Source organism: Erpetoichthys calabaricus, chromosome 7 (assembly GCF_900747795.2).
Source record: "Erpetoichthys calabaricus chromosome 7, fErpCal1.3, whole genome shotgun sequence".
Lineage (NCBI taxonomy): Eukaryota > Metazoa > Chordata > Cladistia > Polypteriformes > Polypteridae > Erpetoichthys > Erpetoichthys calabaricus.
This window is the reverse complement of record NC_041400.2, coordinates 30,661,509-30,681,920: the sequence shown is the minus strand read 5'-3', so window position 1 is coordinate 30,681,920 and position 20,412 is coordinate 30,661,509.

The window sequence follows — 20,412 nt, the reverse complement described above, 5'->3', positions numbered from 1 at the left end:
CCTTGCAGCCCCCATAGAACCCAAGAGGGCTGCCCCATGGGACTATAGGTGCTTGGCATGCTCTGCGGGTGTCTGTGTAGGGATTCTGTCTCAGAAATGCTGCCCTGTAGCTTATCAGGGGAGCCACTGGTCCAAATGGATCATTGGTGCCAGGGCACCAGCATATTCTTCCTCCTGCCAACCTCCTGGCAAAGGCAGGGAACAACCTAACCAGGTAATAAATTATGAATCATCCCAGTCAGGATGCCAGCCCATGCCTGCCATTCATCACAACATGTAAGCACATGTGAGGCACACGCAAGCACCCATACCTGCACACTCATGCACACACATTCACATATTCAAAGAAATTTTTAAGTGAAGATAATTGACAGCTTGTTTCTTAGGAGTTTTGTCCCTCAGTTGTATCCTGAAAATGACGATTAACAATGAGTAGAGCAGATATGCCGGCAAAGAACATTGGATGATAAGCGCTGTTCATATTTTCATATCATTACTAAATAAGAGATTAAATCACTAGAACACCTGGAAAAGCAGAATGAAAATCATGATGATGACTAGTGAAGAGTGTAATAATTGACACAAAAATGAATTTGCAGCAAATTCTGAGTTTTTAATTCCAACATGCCATTGACACCACATGATAGCCATTCAGTTTCTTTTTGGAAACGTGTTATGCATTAATTCTGCATGCATCTGCTTATCATATAGTATTTAAATAATTTATTTCCTGTCACATGTATACATTGTATACACACACTGTATGTGTGTGTGCGAGACCATCAATTATGTTGTCTGTTAGGCTTTTTCTCTGAATTCACTGTTGTAATCTTCTTTATTTATTTATCTGGTTTGTACAACGCTATATACTGTATACCCTGCCATTCTTCTTATATTCTGTAAGTGCCTTGAGCATGGGAAATGTGCTATATAAATAAAATGTATTATTATTATTATTATTTTGTTGAGTCTCCAAACATGTTCTGGTAGTATAATCCCCACTTTGCCAAGTATGATAATAATTGTGTGATGGTGATCACAGTCCTAAAGACATTGTATTGGGGCAAATGATGGGGCAGGACAATAGCCACATGCTTGGGATGCCAACCAGGCAAAACCCTCATTAATTCCAACCAAAATTATAAGAAAATGTAACGAAAACCTGCGCTAATAGGCACTCTTTGTTAGAGACAATTCCCTTGAATCAGTGCTCTCTCTGGGTCACACTTTCTTTCTTCTCTCAATCGTTCACTACTGTGCTTAGGTCTGAAATAAGACTCCACCTTTTGGGGGCATCTCCATTTTATACCGAGCGGGCCAGAAGGGGTGGGGGTTCCTTGGGTTTGTTTCCTTCAATGGGAGGATTCTCGAGTCTGTGAGGGGTGGGGAAGGCCCAGAAAGTGACCATCTAGCATGTATGCATGACAATGTATTGGAGACAGAAAAGAAACTCAATGGTCCACTTCACCTGGAGAGTGCATAGTCTCAATCTCCTCTGCGGGAATCAGGAAACAGCAAAGGGAAGTTGTTACCTAACACTGTGGCTTCCCATGTACTGAGATTTTCCTGTGGAGTAAACACAGTATTGTGCACACTGGGGCATTTTGGTGTGTCTTCACGTTGAAAATTTACAGCATGTCACATGAAATACCATGGTGATGGGAATAAGAGGTATAAATGAAGTTGATTTTACTGGTGTGGGACAGATTACATGCGTTATGCAAGTATAGAAAAGAACACAGGTAAAACACGAATGTGTGAACTAGACTTGTTTACCACCAGAGAACACCTGTAAACTGTTCTAAAAACTCTTTAGTGAGTTTATGATATTGCATAGACTAAGTTTAGTGTCAGTTTGTCAAAACTGTATGAAAATCTAAACTTGCTTGTTTCACACATCATTATATGCTAAAAGTCAAAATATGAAGCTGTAAATCATGCCCATGTAAAACACAGTTTTGAAATTTCTGCTATCAAGGTTTTCAGTATTCTGTGTCATTAGCTGCTTCACCTACTCCACTCATTGTTAATTCTCTGATTAGGATACAATTAAGGTAACAAATGCCACAGAATTAATAGGAAAATAATCAAAAAAGAGAGGCAATAAGTTAAAAAATTGAATATAAAATGGGAATATTTCTGAAATTCTTAGGAATTTAAACCATAAACCATTGCTCTTTTCTAAATAAGAGCTGAAAACTGAAAGTGTAATTGAACAATTAGATTAATAAGAGGGGAAAATGACTCACTAATTGAAAAACTAGTTGGAGAAAAAACCTGCCACCCTTTGGGGTCTCCGAGACTGGCCTGGATGAACGTATGGCAATGAATGGCTGGCAGCAGCCATAGCACCTGCACTTCAGAACAAGTCATCCACCTGTAGCTATTCCTGTTCAGCCAGTACTTGGATGGGAGACCAACCAAGAAAAGCTTGGTTCGCTGCTGGAGGAGGTGTTTGTTGGGCCAGCTGGGGGTTCCTACCCCGTGGTCTGAATGTGGATCTCAATACCCCAGTGCAGTGATGTGGACACTGTGCTGTAAAAATGGCGTCATTCTTCGGAGGAGACATGAAACCAAGGTCCTGACTCTCTGTGGTCATAAAAGATCCCTGGGAATCCTTCGTAAAGAGTAAGGTGTATTCCGATGTCCAGGCTAAGTTGCCCTCCATGGGCTAGTCATTCTGGCCCCTTATTCATCCCCTGTCTCTAATTGGCCATCTCCCTCCCACCGCTTCACCACTTAACAGCTCATATGTGGTGAGTGTGCTGGTGCAGAAATGGCTGCCATCACACCCTCCAGGTGAATGCTACATCCTAGTGGTGGTTGAAGTGGCTCCCCACTCACTAAAGCACTTTGAATAGCAAGAAAAGTGCTATATAAATGTAAACAATTGTAATAATAACTAATAATAATATGAATTTCAAATAATGCCATTTGGTCTCACTAATGCCCCTTCAGTGTTTTATTTTATGTAAGTAATGATTTTGTGACCTTTTATGTAATCATGAGAGTGTAATGTGTAGATTACATCTGAAGTGTTCAAACTACTAATATGTAACAATGTTAACGTACATGCCAAGAAGAGAAAAAGAGAACTGCAGAAATTAAGATATCACTCGTTCTGAAATTTCTCATAAAGGTTTCACTATGGAGGCCAACATGCTTTTTAAATTGCTTTTTCAACGCTGAATTAAAAATTGCAGAGATTTGTTTGGTTCGTTAAACATTTTAGCTCAATAATTTCACTCATTGTTTAATAATTAACAAAGCAAACATCTGAGACGTTTGATTGGAGCGCAGACACACAGGAGGCATTTGTTCTCTTGAATAAACAGTTTACTTTTCCAGTTCTTATCCGTCATGACCATTTGAGATCAAAGTGAATGTATCTGATATTGATGTTGGCGTAATCTGGCCTCAAGGCTTCCAGTCACCTTATCCTCCATCTGTAAGTTTTTTTTTACAACAGAGAGAAGTTATGGTCTGAGCGTGAATTTCTTCCCAATGAGCTTTCTTTTGAGGGATGATGGCGTTGGCAAAATGCTCTTTGTCTTCTGCTTGTCATTTTTACTGAACATAAAAATTGATTTTGTTTAAAGCTGGCCAGAAGATGAAATCTTGGTCAGGCTAGAAGGGAGTTGTTTTTTTTAGCAAGTTTTATTTTTTAATTTCTTATTGACTAGGTGACAGAACATGAAAACAAATCCTCTGTTCCATCAGTATGATGATAAAGTAATTGAGAAGGATCCTGAATCAACTGTGCATGGGGACAAAATGGCTTGCTTTAGTAATTAATTTCTATGGTGAATGTTGTACATCCAGCTCAGTGGGATGTTTTAATTCCAGAGGGTATAATATTAAGTTGTCTTCAAATCAGTCCCAGTAGATGCTGTAGAATGGGTCATAATTTTGTTTTTGTGAATTGTGGTATTGTGAAAATTGAAGACGTCGTGACTTAATGAAGTGGTGCAGTGTTTGCTGCTTCTTTCCCACAGCTCACATGCCACAAGGCTAGTCATTGTCTATGTGGAGTTTGCACATTTCTCCATTGGTTGCACAGATTTTTAGTTGGTGTTCTTTATATTTGTCCCTCACCATGCCTATCAAATCGATTGACTTTTACCAATTGAAATAATTTGAAAAGGATCTGTTCAATCACTAACAAAAAACATAAGAGAGATAGAGAGACACTAGAGACTATAGCACTTTATAAAATGTGGTGTGAGCATGAGAGGGTCCTGCTATACACTGGTGCTTCTGTTGGCATAGCTTCTGGCCCCCCAAACTGAAATGAATTAAGTGGCCTTCAGAATTTTATGTAATTTAAATAATTAAGAATATTTTTGGTGGCTTGTCATCAAACAAGATAGAAATAATATACTAAGTCATACGTGAAAAGCAATAGGGGTTGCCAAAAAAAGATGCCGTGTATGCCTTTTATGTTCCAAAATACCTCTGAACACATCTGTCTATCAGTAGCCTCTCCATATTTCAGGTAAATGTAGAATGAGAAAACACATCTGGGGACAACTCGTGAAAAATTTGTAGCAAATAGCATCAAAATCTACAACTGAACAGGCTCCACCCACGCAGTTTCTCCTTAAACACCCGCCCCCAATTTCCTCCAGTCCATGCACTTTAAAGAGCTGGGGTGCAATTAAATACGCCACAGAAACAAACTGAAAAGCAAACAGAACAAAAGACTTCACTCTTAAGTCAAATTAAAAGCAATAATTCTAGATGAGGAAGTCAGTTACACAAATTAACTGAAGCTTTAAAATTCATTTATATATCTTTCTGTCATTTTGACTACTGTGTCGCTCCATGGTTTAGCAACAGCAACTAGTCTTTAGAGCGGTACTGAATTAACACACTGGTACGGCATGTTTGGCATTTAGAATTAGGCAGTGAGTTTAACTAACTTTTGAGTTATTTGTGTCAACTCTGCAGTCTTGTCCGTGGTCAGCAGTAATGCCTGAGTGTCTGTATGCTAACTGTTTTTTCAAGGTACTTTGTCACAAAGTCTGCTTTTTCTCTGCCTCTTTATTATCGATAGCATAAAGATCTCACTTTGCGGGGGCTCTTTTCAACATGTTTTGACTCAGTGTGATGTTACTCTAAGACAAAGTGGGCATTGTCCATTCTGCTAGGCTGTAGTGGCACAACTGGCCTGTTATGAAATTCAGATTTAACTGAGATGCAGACATCCAGCTGCGCCTTCCCACACTTGCATTCCAAACTAAGTGACTGAACTCCAGCTTGTATCAGGATCTGCATGGACAGCATCTGGAAAGTAAATCAGAGTTGAAGTGACATCTTCCAGAAGGCACAAAATGGACTTAAGCATGGACAAAGAGATAACAACTAAGATGGACAGAAGAACTCACTTATTACAAGTCAATGATATTGTAACTGGAAGTGACTTTAATCCAATCAGGACAACGTTCACATCTCTCTTAAAAACCACATGCACCCTTATCTCTCAGAAGAAGAAAGGAGAGAAAGAAGAATGGCAAGATAGGAGACGTTCAGAAATTCCCTCAGGGATGGGAAACTCTCCAAAATGATTGCAAACCTCTGAACCTAAAAAGCTATGATCTGCTCTTCTATGGAGAGACAAAGACGACAAACTCTTTGCTGTGCAGAGCAGAAGCCAAGACCCAGTCTGTCAAGCCAAATCTGTGCGCCAGTAGTCTGAGAAGCTATGACTTCAGGAAGGGAACTTCAGCATCTAAACCCTTCAACCTTGATGTGTAATGCCTTTTCACAATGAACTGGCAAAAGACAGCAGAAGGCAGGCTGACAAAGAAAGCACAGCGCTGACAAGGATCACGCAGCAAAGAGAAAGAGTGTGCGCCAACCAGCGCATGAAGTTTCCTCCACTTGAACCCAGTGAAAAAACAAAGCAACAACTCCACACAACATCAGACATCGTCCATAAAGACTTGGAATCATAAAACTATTATTCTGTGCCAAGATGAAGTAGAACTCTAAATACCAGTAAACAGCCAGCCTCTCTGTGTTATGTGTTTGTCCAGTGTGTCTGCAGCCAGTCTTATATGTCAATATACTGTATATATTTGCATTTATCATACTTCTATAATCCTTGTATTTATCAATAAACTCTATTTTGTTCCTTTAAATGGGTGTGTTTTGCTTACCTTGATACAAGTCTAAAGGCCGGAGACCCTCCTACAACAGAGAAATACAGGAGTTTTGCCAAATTATTTGATTAATTACCAGTATTGTCAGAAGCAAAATGGATAATTAATTAACTAAGTTAAAAAAATATTTTTCAGGTTTGAAGCCAAACCTACAACACACTGTTTAATGTGAACAGATACTGTATTTTATTTTTGTTTTTTGCAAGTGTACCTCACATTGACTTCGGCCATATCGTCCTAATTGTGAGACCACATACAGCGAGCTGCCGGCAGTGCATCGTTCAGTTTTACTACAAGTCCAGTAATGTGCTCAAACACTGCAGTAATAATCTGGTTTTACAAAAAGATTTTCCCCTTATAACAGGATATGTCTGTCTCTAACACGTGTAGCGTGCTCTCCACACACATTATTTAGTTATATTAATATTTTAGCTCTTCCAAAATGAAGGGACACTATGGTCTAAAAGTGTTTGGCCTCAGCAGTGAGAACTTTAATTGAAAGATTGGGAGCCGTAACATGATCAAAAAGAAGGACATGTAGGGGTTGAAAATGAAGAGTCAATCCAAGCTTTTGCCATGCCAGGAACGTAATTACAAGAATCAGAATCATTGAATGAAAAGAGAGTCAGAAAATAGAGAGCAACTGGCACAGAGAAACAACGTAAAGGCTTGTATTTATCAAAACATGGATGCCTAAGCTATGCATAATATGACCATTTTTAGCATCGCTCTGTAAACTTCACGTGATGCACATTCCCAGGGAATTCTGGGAAGTTACCGCAGCAACAACTGATGCAAATACCACAATTAGGCACTGCCCGTTAATGCTTAAAATGGCATTATCAAAAGGCTTCAGAAAATAAGATGGGCACAATACACGTCTAAACTAGACTTTAGAAACTCCATATTAGCTGCCAAAAATTAATAAAAAGTGACAAAAACTTATAAAATGCACAGATCACAACAGAAGTTTGTCAGAAAAATCCATATAAGTTATTTCACATCTTACACTGCTGACTGCAAATTTTAGGCAGGCTATATTCTACTGCTAAATGAGGTAGTTTGTAATCCCACTCCTTTTTAGTGCATGCTGCTGTATTTCTTCAAACAGCCGGCTAACGACTGATGTGTTTCTTTGTTGTTTCCTGGCTCAATATATTAAGGAGCGTCCTGTGCAATGTGGCATGGACACCACAGGAGGCTCCAGGGCCCTCCTGGAAGTCCTCTGAGTTTGTTGTTCACAATTTTTTATTATGTCAGCCCACATCAGCTTGTTTTGCAGTTCAGTGCTCTGTAATGAAGGAGAGCCGTGAGCTGGGAAGACAGGGAATGTGTGGGCTGAAAGTTACCTCTGGCACAATTATTTTCTGATTTTATGGACAGTTTTAATATGATGCCTTCTATTATTCTCACTGCTGAACTTTAATGAGTTTTTTTTTTTTTAATTAAAGAAAGTTATTACCAATCAACATTTTCTAGCTGTTAAGTTTTACTACAGAACTTGTCACATTCTTCTCATTTTCATCTCCCATCTGGTGTTCAAAGACTATTTTTGTTTTCGCTCTTCTCAACACATTGTCAACAAACATGAGAATGTATTTTTTTCTCATCTTTTAGCATAAACCTTGCAGAATCCAGAATTAGCACGAGAGATCAATTAAAACATCCAGATGTCCCATGGATTTTACTCCTGAATCCCCCTAGAAATGTTGACATATTTCTATTTGAAGGAGGCTTTTGGGTGCAGATATTCGAGTGGTCCGCTGCTCTGTGCAGGTGCTGTTTCATTCAAAGATAACCTTACTCACATTTTATACTTGTTCTGATGCATAAAATTAATTTAACAAGCTTCCTGTTACTTTTCCTTTATAACAAAGAACATAAAGGATGGAATAAAGAACAGCACAAAAGAACAAGAACCTGCCACCTCACTATGCTGTCTTTATAGGCTTAAACTTCTGTCTGTGTTGTAGTAGGACTCATCCATGTTGGCCATTTCTTACTGTATATACCGTATATACCATGCTCCCCAACATGTCCAGTGCAGACTTTGTTAAAATGATAGGCTCAGTCTCACTTTGTAAAGTAAGGGGGTGGCTTGTTTCAACCAAGAATGGCTGGCTGCTGTCCTTTCCTGCTGGCCTCACCTTTAATGGGAAAGATCAGCTTGAAAGGAACTAAGTATTAGATAGGTAGGTCTTTAACAATTCATGATAGATAGATAGATAGATAGATAGATAGATAGATAGATAGATAGATAGATAGATAGATAGATAGATAGATAGATAGATAGATAGATAGATAGATAGATAGATAGATAGATAGATAGATAGATAGATAGATAGATAGATAGATAGATAGATAGATAGATAGATAGATAGATAGATAGATAGATAGATAGATAGATAGATAGATAGATAGATAGATCCAAGAGGCCGTTGTAGTGAATGGACACTGTGGGGGTATCCCAGCCAGGGTAGTAGGTGTTGCCTTTCTGGTTCAGGAGGCCAGCACCAGTGAAGAGCACTGGGAAGCTGCATCCTATGCTCATGTCATTTCTCTCTTCATTTCAGTATCCCCTCAGGTTTGTCCCCCTTCAGATATCTGCAGTGCAGCTTGGAAGTTGAGATTCTGTAAGGCTGCCCTGTTGGATTCTATGGACCCTTACGGGAGAGCTATTGCCAGAAGTGCTTCCTGGAGACAGGTAGATGGAAAAGGAAGCCTCCATGCAGCTCAGGGAGTCAGAGTCAGGAGGTGGAAGACAAAGCTCACCTCAGAGGAATACCAGAGAGAGAAGGAGTTGTGGTTCTTTTGACTGTGAAGAAGGAATCCTGTTGGGACTTATTTTCTTTAAAATAAAAACATCACTAGAGCCTGGACTAGAGCCTGATTGGTTGGGTCTGGGGTTTAGGGGTCTGTAATGCCCTCTAATGGAGACAATTAATCAATAGGTAGATCGAGAGAGAGAACTTTATTCTTCTCAAGGGGAAATTTAGGTTTTACTGTATAGAACCTCAAGAAAATGCACACACATTACAATAATCATCAGCTCCCTCAAACAGACACAAAAAAAAATCTTCTGACTTAGTTACAGTTAGGAAGCAGAGACAGTGAAACGTTATGAAGATGTATTGCCATACAGTAGGTATGATGGAACACCAATGGTGTTTCTTGGCACACTTTGGTTGAGTATGGTCATATCGTATCACATGACTCTTCCAGCAGTTTTCAGTTGCAATCTTTATTTTCACAATGTTAGCGAGTCACTCTGATGACCTCCTGCTGTGTAGTTTGACATACCCAGCAGCTCAGTCCAAACAGTCTATAACTGAACCCAGTGAAATCTAAGAGGTAAGTTGTGGGTTGGCCTCTGAGTGCGTGGAAGTTGATATTCATTGAGCATCAGGCCACGTGTTCAATGCACATAATGCAGCAACAAGGACTAAAGAATGTGGGTGTTTTGAACCTGACAGGTAGAAGAGAAACTCATTTGTCTGATGCTGTGTGTTTTATGTGCCGTGCCAGGATGGAAAAGAAGAAGTGCTGAGCCTGTGTCTTGACCTGCCATACCTGTAAAGCCTTCACATGGGCACAGGCTCCATCAGGAAGCACATTATTAGGCTGTCAGGAAAAGAGGTGACCTCGCTGTACTTTGGAAATGTGAAACTTTGCTGGAATGTCGATACACAGTCATCTAATTTAACATCCCCTACAGTTTCTAATCTTGTAGTCTAACATACTCAGGTGGCGAGATCAGCACCTGCAGCCAACAACTTTGACATGCCCTCCGACTACAAGTCGTGTAATCTGACATTGGCTTTACTCTCTGAGGGCTGCATATTTTTTCCAAAAAACTCAGTTTTCTGAAAATTACACAAAGCAAAGTGTTCATACATAAAACGTTTGCTGCTGCATGCTGTTGGAGCCTGTTTACAGTCTCTGCCGGCTGTGAGGGGGTGGCTCAGTGGCCAGTAGGATGGCATGGTGGGCCAGCTGCTTGGCTGTCTTCACACAGTTGGTGGGCAGCAGCGGCAGTCACAGTGTGATGCGATCTAGTTTGTACCTCTTGTCAATGTAAGTGGAGGTCTTCACAGGCATACATTGCCATAGGCCCATCAGCTACATGACTGATGGGCTTTGTGTCTTTCAGCACCACGATCAGCTGATGCTGGTACCTCACTTTCATTTTCGATCTCCATCTTCAGATCACTTGCATCAAAATTGGAGTCTGACAAGTCAGAGCCCCATTAGATTAGATTAGATAGATTAGATAGATACTTTATTAATCCCAAGGGGAAATTCACATACTCCAGCAGCAGCATATTGATAAAAAAAACAATATTAAATTAAAGAGTAATAACAATGCAGGTATACAGACAGACAATATCTTTGTATAATGTTAACGTTTACCCACCCCGGGTGGAATTGAAGAGTCACATAGTTTGGAGGAGGAACGATGTCCTTGGTCTGTCAGTTGAGCAGGACAGTGACAGCAGTCTGTCGCTGAAGCTGCTCCTCTGTCTGGAGATGATTCTGTTCAGTGGATGCAGTGGATTCTCCATGATTGACAGGAGCCTGCTGAGCGCCCGTCGCTCTGCCACAGATGTCAAACTGTCCAGCTCCGTGCCTACAATAGATCCTGCCTTCCTCACCAGTTTGTCCAGATGTTGAAAGATGCCAGCCTTCTAAGGAAGTATAGTTGGCTCTGTCCTCTCTTGCACAGAGCATCAGTATTGGCAGTCCAGTCCAATTTATCATCCAGCTGCACTCCCAGGTATTTATAAGTCTGTGCCCTCTGCACACAGTCACCTCTGATGATCACGGGGTCCATGAGGAGCCGATTATGCAATAACACACAAAATGTCATCTGCAGAGTATTTTGCTTTGCGCATTCGCTTTGGTCTGTCGCCAGATGTCGATACCATTTTAGAGGTTGTATGCTCTTCTCTACTCTTGCACATGGAAATCGAGGTCAAATCAACAAAGCTAACTTTCCTTCTAGTAAAAGAGAGTCAAACTTAATCATCATGGTGAGTTTTTGTTGCCATTTACAGCTGATTATTGTCCTCTACCCCTGAATTTCAACAAAATTTGGCATCCACCCTGAAAGAGTTAATCGGTTGGCTAACCGTACCCCATGTTATTGTGTCATAGAGAGGATGTACAGCATTGTTCATAATGGCATCAGTTTTGTCTTCATTTCCATTTCCATTACTACCTCCAGTGGGTCGAGAGTGCATCCCATAACCGAGCCTGCCCCTTTTTTTTAAAGCTGCTCATTCTCCTAAGAAGAAGGAGACTGCTCTGTCCTTTCTTATATAATACCTCTGGTTCCAGCCTGTCATTGATACAGACCACCAGGTACGTACTGCATAGCAGTGAATAGTGGCCAGTCAAGTGCTTCAGGTTATTTACTATTCAGTCCATCAACTCTAGCGCTTTCCCACACTATCAAGTGTTTACCAGACAGAGATGGCCAAGTCTCAAACAGCTGGCCTGAGATGTGATCGAATATAGCAGCCTACTTCCAAGGCAGGCGACAGAATGAGTATGCTTAACATGAACAAAGTAGCACAAGTTGATGGAGATAAAGGACATAGTTATAGCGTCTTACCACAATCTTCTTCTAATCTTGTACTGAGCCAGCAGTGGGATTTTTATGGTCTCTGACAGATTTGAAGCTACCGATCTGTTAAAACACAGATCCACAGACACTGAAATCTGAATCATCCCCAGCGTGAAGAGAATCTTAAGTCTTTAAAAGAAAGAGGAGGCCAGCTTCAGAGATTCAAATGCTGAAACTTAAGAAAAGCTGAAGATCATCATTAGGCCCTAAAGTGTATGAAAGGCCAAGCGTTACCCACTGTGGCACAACCAATTTACATGGAATCTTGTGAGGCGGGGTGCAGCTGGCACTTCACATCTGCCACCTTATTCCGACTGTCGTGAAGGCTCTGCTCAGCTCCCGTGTGCTGAAATGGTCTCTGCTCATACGGAGGCAGCCGGGCACACAGCCCACCACACGCACATACAAAGCAGGCGTGCAATCTGGCACAGGATTAAACAAAACCATTTCCTGCTTAGGATTAGGCATCGAGGACATGGTAAATATATTTTAGTACATTTAATGGTATCAGAGAGCTAAATTTAACTCCCATAGCAGATTTTATGTTTCCGTGCCTGCAAGTCTTAGGCTGCTGTTTCATTTTTTTTTTTTTTTGTTTGAATTTCTGAATTTCAAGAAAATTAACAATTGAAAGGAAATCCTCCTAAGCTGATTCATGCCGGAGTGGGAGGGAATGCAACTATTTTTGATTTTTCCTTTTAAGTCATCCAACATAAAATTTCAGAACATGTACTTCACGTCTTCTTTCTTTGCCAGACACATTTTCTTTACTTAGTGTAGTCGAGCTGTGTCATTCGCACCACGTCATGGACTTTGAATTTAATGGTGGTTGTGACGTTTTTAAGGATTACATAACCAAAAAGAGTGGGATTTCATTTTGCAGTTGACTTTCCTTCTTCCAAAAGCTGCTCTTACTCTCCATGTGCAGTATGTTCATTTCATAATTGTGCGTTTTCACTGATACCTTTTATCCAAAATGATCTATAAATCACAACATGTTATCATTGACATTTACGTACATTGATTTGCATAGCAGACACTTTTATCCAAAGTGACTTACTAAGGAGGTGAGCATAATCAAGTAAGCATCAGCCTGGGGTGTTTCTGTTTGGTTGCAAGTATTATAGGACAAGGGTACAAAATTGATCATCACAAGTGAAGACCTCAGAACAAAATGCGAGTGAGTTACACTTCCTAGATTAAGAAACCAAACAATTAATATCAGTTTGATAGAAAATCACCAAACAAGAGGGTCTTCAAATGCTTCCTAAACAAATTGAGGGAAGCACAATTTAGGATTCAGGTGGGCAGCTCATTCCAACAGGCCAGGAGCTACACATGAAGAGTCTGGATTGAGATTTAATGCTATGGAGAGTTGGCATCACCAGACGTCGCTCATCAACAGGCCTGAGTGGTCGAGAAGGCACATAGGACCTCACAAGTGTCTCCATATTTATAGGTGCTGACCCATTGACTCCTCGATAAGCAAGCATCAAGGATTTGAACTAAATACAGGTGGCATAGAAAGTCAATATTGTGATCTGAAAAAGGAGTGAGATGAGCCTGACTTGGCTGGTTGAACACCAGATGTCCCTCTGCTTTGTGAATCATCTGCAGCGGCTTGGTGACACAGACTGGTACTACTGCCAGCAGAGAGTCCAGACATGGCAAGACCAAAGCCTTGACCAGGAGTTGCATAATCCATCAGCTATGATCTTTTCTTGTGGATATTGCGTAGGGCGAATCTGCAAGCCTGGGCAGTGAAGAACAGCTGGCCATTGGTCTCCCTGCCAAGATTTCATACAGACATGGCAGGTGTTAGCGAGAATGAGCTGAGCTAAACAGATGGGGTGCTCAAAAGACAGACAAGCTGGGATAACAAAAAGGTCCGTCTTTGCAAGGTTGAGCTGGAGATGGTCCTCCTTCATCTAGGTTGCGGAGATTCTAGCTGATACAAATGTGGTCCTCTGGATTAATGACAGGTACAGTTGCGTTTCATCAGCATAGCACTGATAAGAGACACCATGGGACAGGGTCATGGGGCCTTGAGGGGGGGTGTATAGAGAATGTTGGGACTCAGTAACTCAGTTAGGGTGACTCACCAAGCAACCCTGGGCTATTTAATCAAATACCTTAGCCACTAGAGCATGCCACCAACCCCAAACTGTATTACGTTTAGAGGCTGTTCCTTACTGAAAACCACCTCAAGCAAGATTTGCAGAAAAGCCCACTAAGGGGCACCTTCTGGCTTTCAAAGAGCAGTCCAAAAAGTGCAAGTCTGTCTAGGATTTGCTTGGACAATTTAGAATGGAAATCTTTGGGAGCTGAATACCCTGTGGAGCATATGCAATGTAGATGAGCTCCTTAAGCCATAATTCTCTCATTTTATGATCTTTCTTAGTCCAGTGTAGGTTGGTGGGGTGCTGGATGCCAGCCTATTGCAGGGCACACCTACTCTCACGGACATGACAATCAACCTAATCTGCACATCTCTGGGATGTGAGCTAAGAATTAAACAGAAGCACCTACTGCTGCACCACCATGGCATTCAGTGTTCCACATGCTGTTTTTAACATAGCCACATAACATTTTCAAACCCATGTAATCTGTGGGGAAGCCAAAGCAGCAGAATAGCCGATATCACCTAACGCACTTCTAGTCATGGGATACGTCAGATATATAGACTACAGTTGCAGATCTTCCCACCAGACCATGTCAGGTTATATGACTAAAAATCTGTGCACATGTCACATTTACTAACTAGATTCTGGCCTTCCAGCACAGTAAAGAACCCAGGGGTTCTCAAAGTCAGTCCTGAGGGTCTACTAGGGCTTCAGGTTTTTGTTCCAACTGCTAACACTGATCTCAATTAATTAGCTCTCTTCTCTTATTCTACATTAAGAAAGCACAGCAGCAGGGTTTTTACATTTATAAGACATTTACAAATATTTCTGCTTTAGCTCTAGATTTAAATGCTTAACATGAAAGACTGCAACTACTTTAGTGTTAGACCCACTAATTAGAAAACAATGGATTAATTAAACAATTAGAACACCCGGAAAAACAGAATGAACATCAAGATGAAAATATTGTTAAAAAGAAAAAAAATACATTATTCCCATATTTTTTACCAAACCTAGTTTTCTAATTTCTATATTGTTCGCAAAACTCAGAATCTGGGAAATAACAGTTCACTTAATTAGCCCAGGATTCCAATTAAAAATAGAAGCTGGTTGGAACAAAAACCCACAGCCACCCACAGGGAGTCCCCAGGACCGATGTTGAGAATCCCTGAGTTAACCCCGTTTTCTGATAGTCAATAGCATGCTGCCTGTCAGAGCCCGTGCTGTACAAAAGGTTAACAGGTACAGCGAGTTCAGACTCAATCTTGGCCCTGTTTATCTTCTTTATTTTCCATTCTGTTGTGGTATGTAAAACACAAGACACCAGACAGATGAGCTCATCTACTGTTTATGAGGTCCAAAGCCCCCATGTTCCTTATTTCTCATCGCTGAATTATATGTATTGTACTTCCAGATGGGCATTTATTGGTTATCCGCTCTTATGCACACAGACCCCGGCCATACGAATAAAGACAAAGCGAGTCATGGACTACTAGCTGGAGTGAGTCACTGGCCATGTCACATTATGCGACTGGACTCAAAGAAGCACGCCGCTGACTGCCTCCAACTCACTAACACTATGCAAGTAAAGGCCACAACTGGAAATTGGTGGAAAAGTCGCTGATTGTCATGGTGAATGACGTACTCAAGAACACCAATGGAAATTAAGGGAAAGTGCATTTGAAGCCAGAAAGCTCCCCATTACTCAAAGAGTTTAGGGAGTCTGGAACAAACTACTGAGCCATGTAGCTGGAGCATAAATGTTGACAAACCTTTCAGAAGAGTCTGGATGACATATTGGGACAGCTTAGCTGTTAACTAAACAAACAAGTTTGATGGACTGAATGGTCTCCTCTTGTTTGTCAAACTCCTTATGTTCTATTCTGTCGAGAGCACAGAGCCAGGCTTCCTGAATCACGGCCATCTTAACAGCATTATAGGCCCCCGAGCAAAGCAGTGCACTGGAGCCCCTACCCACACAACCACTCACAGGAATAAAAATGTAAATGGTCAATAAAATTAAAATATATTTATTGTATTGATACTTCCAACAAAATCAGTGTTTAAACATTAATAAACATGCTGTACAGCAGCGATTAATCTACACAAACGTTTGAACAATATAACGTGAGCCTTGAAAAACACAAAAATTTCAACCTATAAATGATACTCAATTGGTAAACCATACGGACAGAGATGGCACAGTATGAAATTTTTATGAATTATTTATTACTAATTAAGTATTCAACACAAACATTTTCGAAATTTCCTTGCAGAGAATTGAGTTGAAGTGACATTAACATATATACGCTTTTACATTATGTAGTGCATGTGATCCGTACACATACATGTACGTGAGGTTGCAGAGGTGACCGTGATATTAAATCAGACACGAATGCCAATGTCCACTTGTAACACAATAACACATATTTAAACTTTAGTATAGTATTTATTTATTGACAGCAAGTCACACCATACCATAGATTAGCATGGGGCCCTTAATGTTGGGGGACAAACTGGTGAGGAAGGCAGGCTGTATTATAGGCACAGAGCTGGACAGTTTGACATCTGTGGCAGAGCGACGGGCGCTGAGCAGGCTCCTGTCAATCATGGAGAATCCACTGCATCCACTGAACAGTATCATCTCCAGACAGAGGAGCAGCTTCAGCGACAGATTGCTGTCACTGTCCTGCTCCACTGACAGACTGAGGAGATCGTTCCTCCCCCACACTATGCAACTCTTCAATTCCACCCGGGGGGGTAAACGTTAAAATTATACAAAGTTACTGTCTGTTATACCTGCAATGTTATCACTCTTTAATTTAATATTGTCTTTATCAGTATGCTGCTGCTGGAGTATGTGAATTTCCTCTTGGGGATTAATAAAGTATCTATCTATCTATCTATCTATCTATCTATCTATCTATCTATCTATCTATCTATCTATCTATCTATCTATCTATCTATCTATCTATCTATCTATCTATCTATCTATCTATCTATCTATCTATCTATCTATCTATCTATCTATCTATCTATCTATCTATCTCTCTATCTATCTATCTATCTATTATATAATGCCTTTCCCTATCTATCTATCTATCTATCTATCTATCTATCTATCTATCTATCTATCTATCTATCTATCTATCTATCTATCTATCTATCTATCTATCTATCTATGCTCGTGGTGCCCCCGGGCAACTGCCCAGCATGCCCATGCATTAAGACAGCCTTGCCCTGAGTTAGGCTGTACACGTCACCCTCATATACAGGCTTTCTAACCTTCAAGCCTATTAATTTCAGACCCACTTAATCCAACTCACCCCCTGCACTGTCGGCACCAGGCAGGAACCAAACCTAAATCACCAGTTGTACCCTTGTCCATGAACGAGCCTGTGTACAGTCACCACCCAGACAGTCTCCTCAAAGGCTAAAAATGCGCCATGACTTCACTGCATTGTGAAACTGGCCTCCTTGCATTCAATGTGTGCCACTTCATCTCCTTGGCTTTGACATCCTGTCCTCTTGATTTTGTTCTCTGTGTTTATTATGTACAACACAATAAAAGACCTGTCGTCATAGGTAAGCTAAAAATAGGAAGAACAATCCTACTATTCAGAGTTTATTAATAAAGATCTCGATTTCTTTTCGACACACACTCTGACTGCGTGCTAAATTAGGACTCGGAGCAGGAGGCTTTTTCAGATTCTATTTGCACACTTCTTCAAAACGCAGGCAAAATTCAGAACGCGCACATCGTCATCATGTCTGGTGGCACCTTAATGGGTCACTTGTTTGAATTAACTCCGTGAAGCTGAAGTGTGTTGCAGAAGGTGCTGGGGCACATGACTCCAAAAGGGCTTTGTAATCTTTTTCCATTTGTAGATGCTGAAACAATCTGCTAAATAAATGCCCCAGCTACTGGAAGCAGCGTGTGTGCAGATGCAGTCTGTGTATATTTTAGCGAGAGTACAATGGAAATCTAATCAGCAGAACTGATTAAGCTTAGCAAATATCTGTCACCATGAAAAGTGAATTTCATATCATTAGCAGCAATGCAGTGCTCGGCTAATGGCTTTGCTTTGTGTGTTTTATTGCTCCTGTCACTTATTTTCACATCTACTCGCTAAACAAGTCCGCATAGCGTTGAAGAAAAGTCGCTGTAAAGATGGAGGGCCAGCTGCTTCCACTGCTTCCTCTTTTTGCCGACTGTCAATAATCTCACATAATTTGTTGCAGTTCTCTGTCTCTGCCTCTGTTCTGCATTTCAGGCCATGACAGTTAGTGCTGAAGTCTATGTGTATGATAAATGTGTTTAGTTTCAATACAGGATCCATCTACTGTATACAATCAAAATCAATTCTTTTTTAAAATATATGAAGAAGAAATTAGTTTCTGATAAAATGTTCACTCATAAATAGACTAGGTTAGTTGATAGCTCTTGAATGGCTCTGTATAGTGTAAGTTTTGGGTGAGTACGTGAATCATGCCCCATCAAGCTCAGGTTCCTGCCTTGTGTCCGATGCTCCTGTACCAATATAGACTCCCACCACTTACACTCTGTAATCGGATTAAGAGGGCTTGAAAATGGATGGATGAAAGAAAAAAAAAAGGATTCCCAAACACTGCATACATCCTCCGTTCTGAGGAAACATCCTAATCAGAACTGAATTCTTCCTTAAAATGATTACAAGAATTCACCTGTTTTAATGAAACCTGTTTTTCCAACATTTCTCTCATTATCTCATCATGCTAGAAAAATCTATAAAGGACTGTCTACTCTGAATATAAAATTCAAAAGCATTAGTTTGTGAAGAACTACAATGTTGGACACAAATAGGTGGCAAATCCTCAGAAAGATAAGCTGAGGTAAGCTTTTAAGTGCGGAAACATTTGAACAAATATGGGGCAAGTTTAAAAGTGTGTCACATATAATGAGGACAAGCTTATCCCAACATTTTAAAGCAGTAAAGAAAACTCAGAGGTGGAAAAATAGGGAGTATAAAAGAACGAGAGTGACAGTTCAAAAGGATATTAGGAGGTCTAAAAGACAGTTAGAGAGAAATATTGCAGCAGATGTAAAAGGTAACCCAAAGAGATTCTTTCAATATTTTATTATTAAAAGGTACTGGAATGGTACAGACGAGCTAGAATATACAGACAGTGAAATAACAAATGCTTTGAACTTGCATTTTACTGAAGCAGATACCTAAAAAGGCATTGATACCTTCCCAGCAGTAACAGGGTCTACTAAGGAAATACTTAGTGACTTGGAAATTATAGAGGGAGAAGTGCTGCAGAGATTAAATAGGCTGAAAACTAAAACAAATCACCAGAACCAGATAAAGTTTATCCTTGAGTGCTTACACATACAAATGCTTGCCACATATTTTTTGTAAAATCTCTGCACACACAAGAAATTCCAAAGATTGAAAGCTAGAAAATATCCTGTTCTATGCAAAGGCTGATTGGGCTGATCCAAGTAATGCATCACAGGTAATTGAATGGAAGAAATTATTAAGGAAAAGATGGAGTAGCACATGGTATGGACAGGACTTTTACCGAACAGGCCACATGAGTTCAGACTAGGAAGTTCTTGTTTCACTAATATGCTGGACTTCTATGAAAAAGGAACAAAGGGAAGCAATAAGAGAGGTTATTGTGATATTATTTATCTTGATTTCTGGAAGGATTTTGGTAAGCTACCACGTGAAATGTTAGTGATGAAACTATAGGAAGTGAGAATTTAGAGTGACATTTGTTGGTGGGTACAAAATTGGCTCATACACAGTAAGCAAAGAGTTATGGTGAGGAGAACATTTTCAGAATTAGTCGATGTTAAAGGTGGTGTTCCTTAGGGGTTAGTGCTGGGGTCACTGTTCTTTTTAATATACTTAAATAATCTGGACAGGAATATAATCAACAAGCTGGTTAAGTCTTTAGATGACACCAAGCGAGGAGGATTGGCAGATAATTTGAATCCATTGAATTTTACAGAGGGATCTGGACAGCATACAGGTTTGGGCAGATACATGGCAGGTGAAATTTAATGTAAGTAAATGTAAAGTGTTACACATATAAAGGAAAGATGTTAGATTGGAGGGCGGCACGGTGGCGCAGTGGGTAGCGCTGCTGCCTCGCAGTTGAGAGACCTGGGGACCTGGGTTCGCTTCCCGGGTCCTCCCTGCGTGGAGTTTGCATGTTCTCCCTGTATCTGCGTGGGTTTCCTCCGGGCGCTCTGGTTTCCTCCCACAATCCAAAGACATGCAGGTTAGGTGGATTGGCGATTCTAAATTGGCCCTAGTGTGTGCTTGGTGTGTGTGTGTGTGTGTGTTTGTGTGTGTCCTGCGGTGGGTTGGCACCCTGCCCAGGATTAGTTCCTGCCTTGTGCCCTGTGTTGGCTGGGATTGGCTCCAGCAGACCCCCGTGACCCTGTGTTCGGATTCAGAGGGTTGGAAAATGGATGGATGTTAGATTGGACTACAGAGAATGAGGT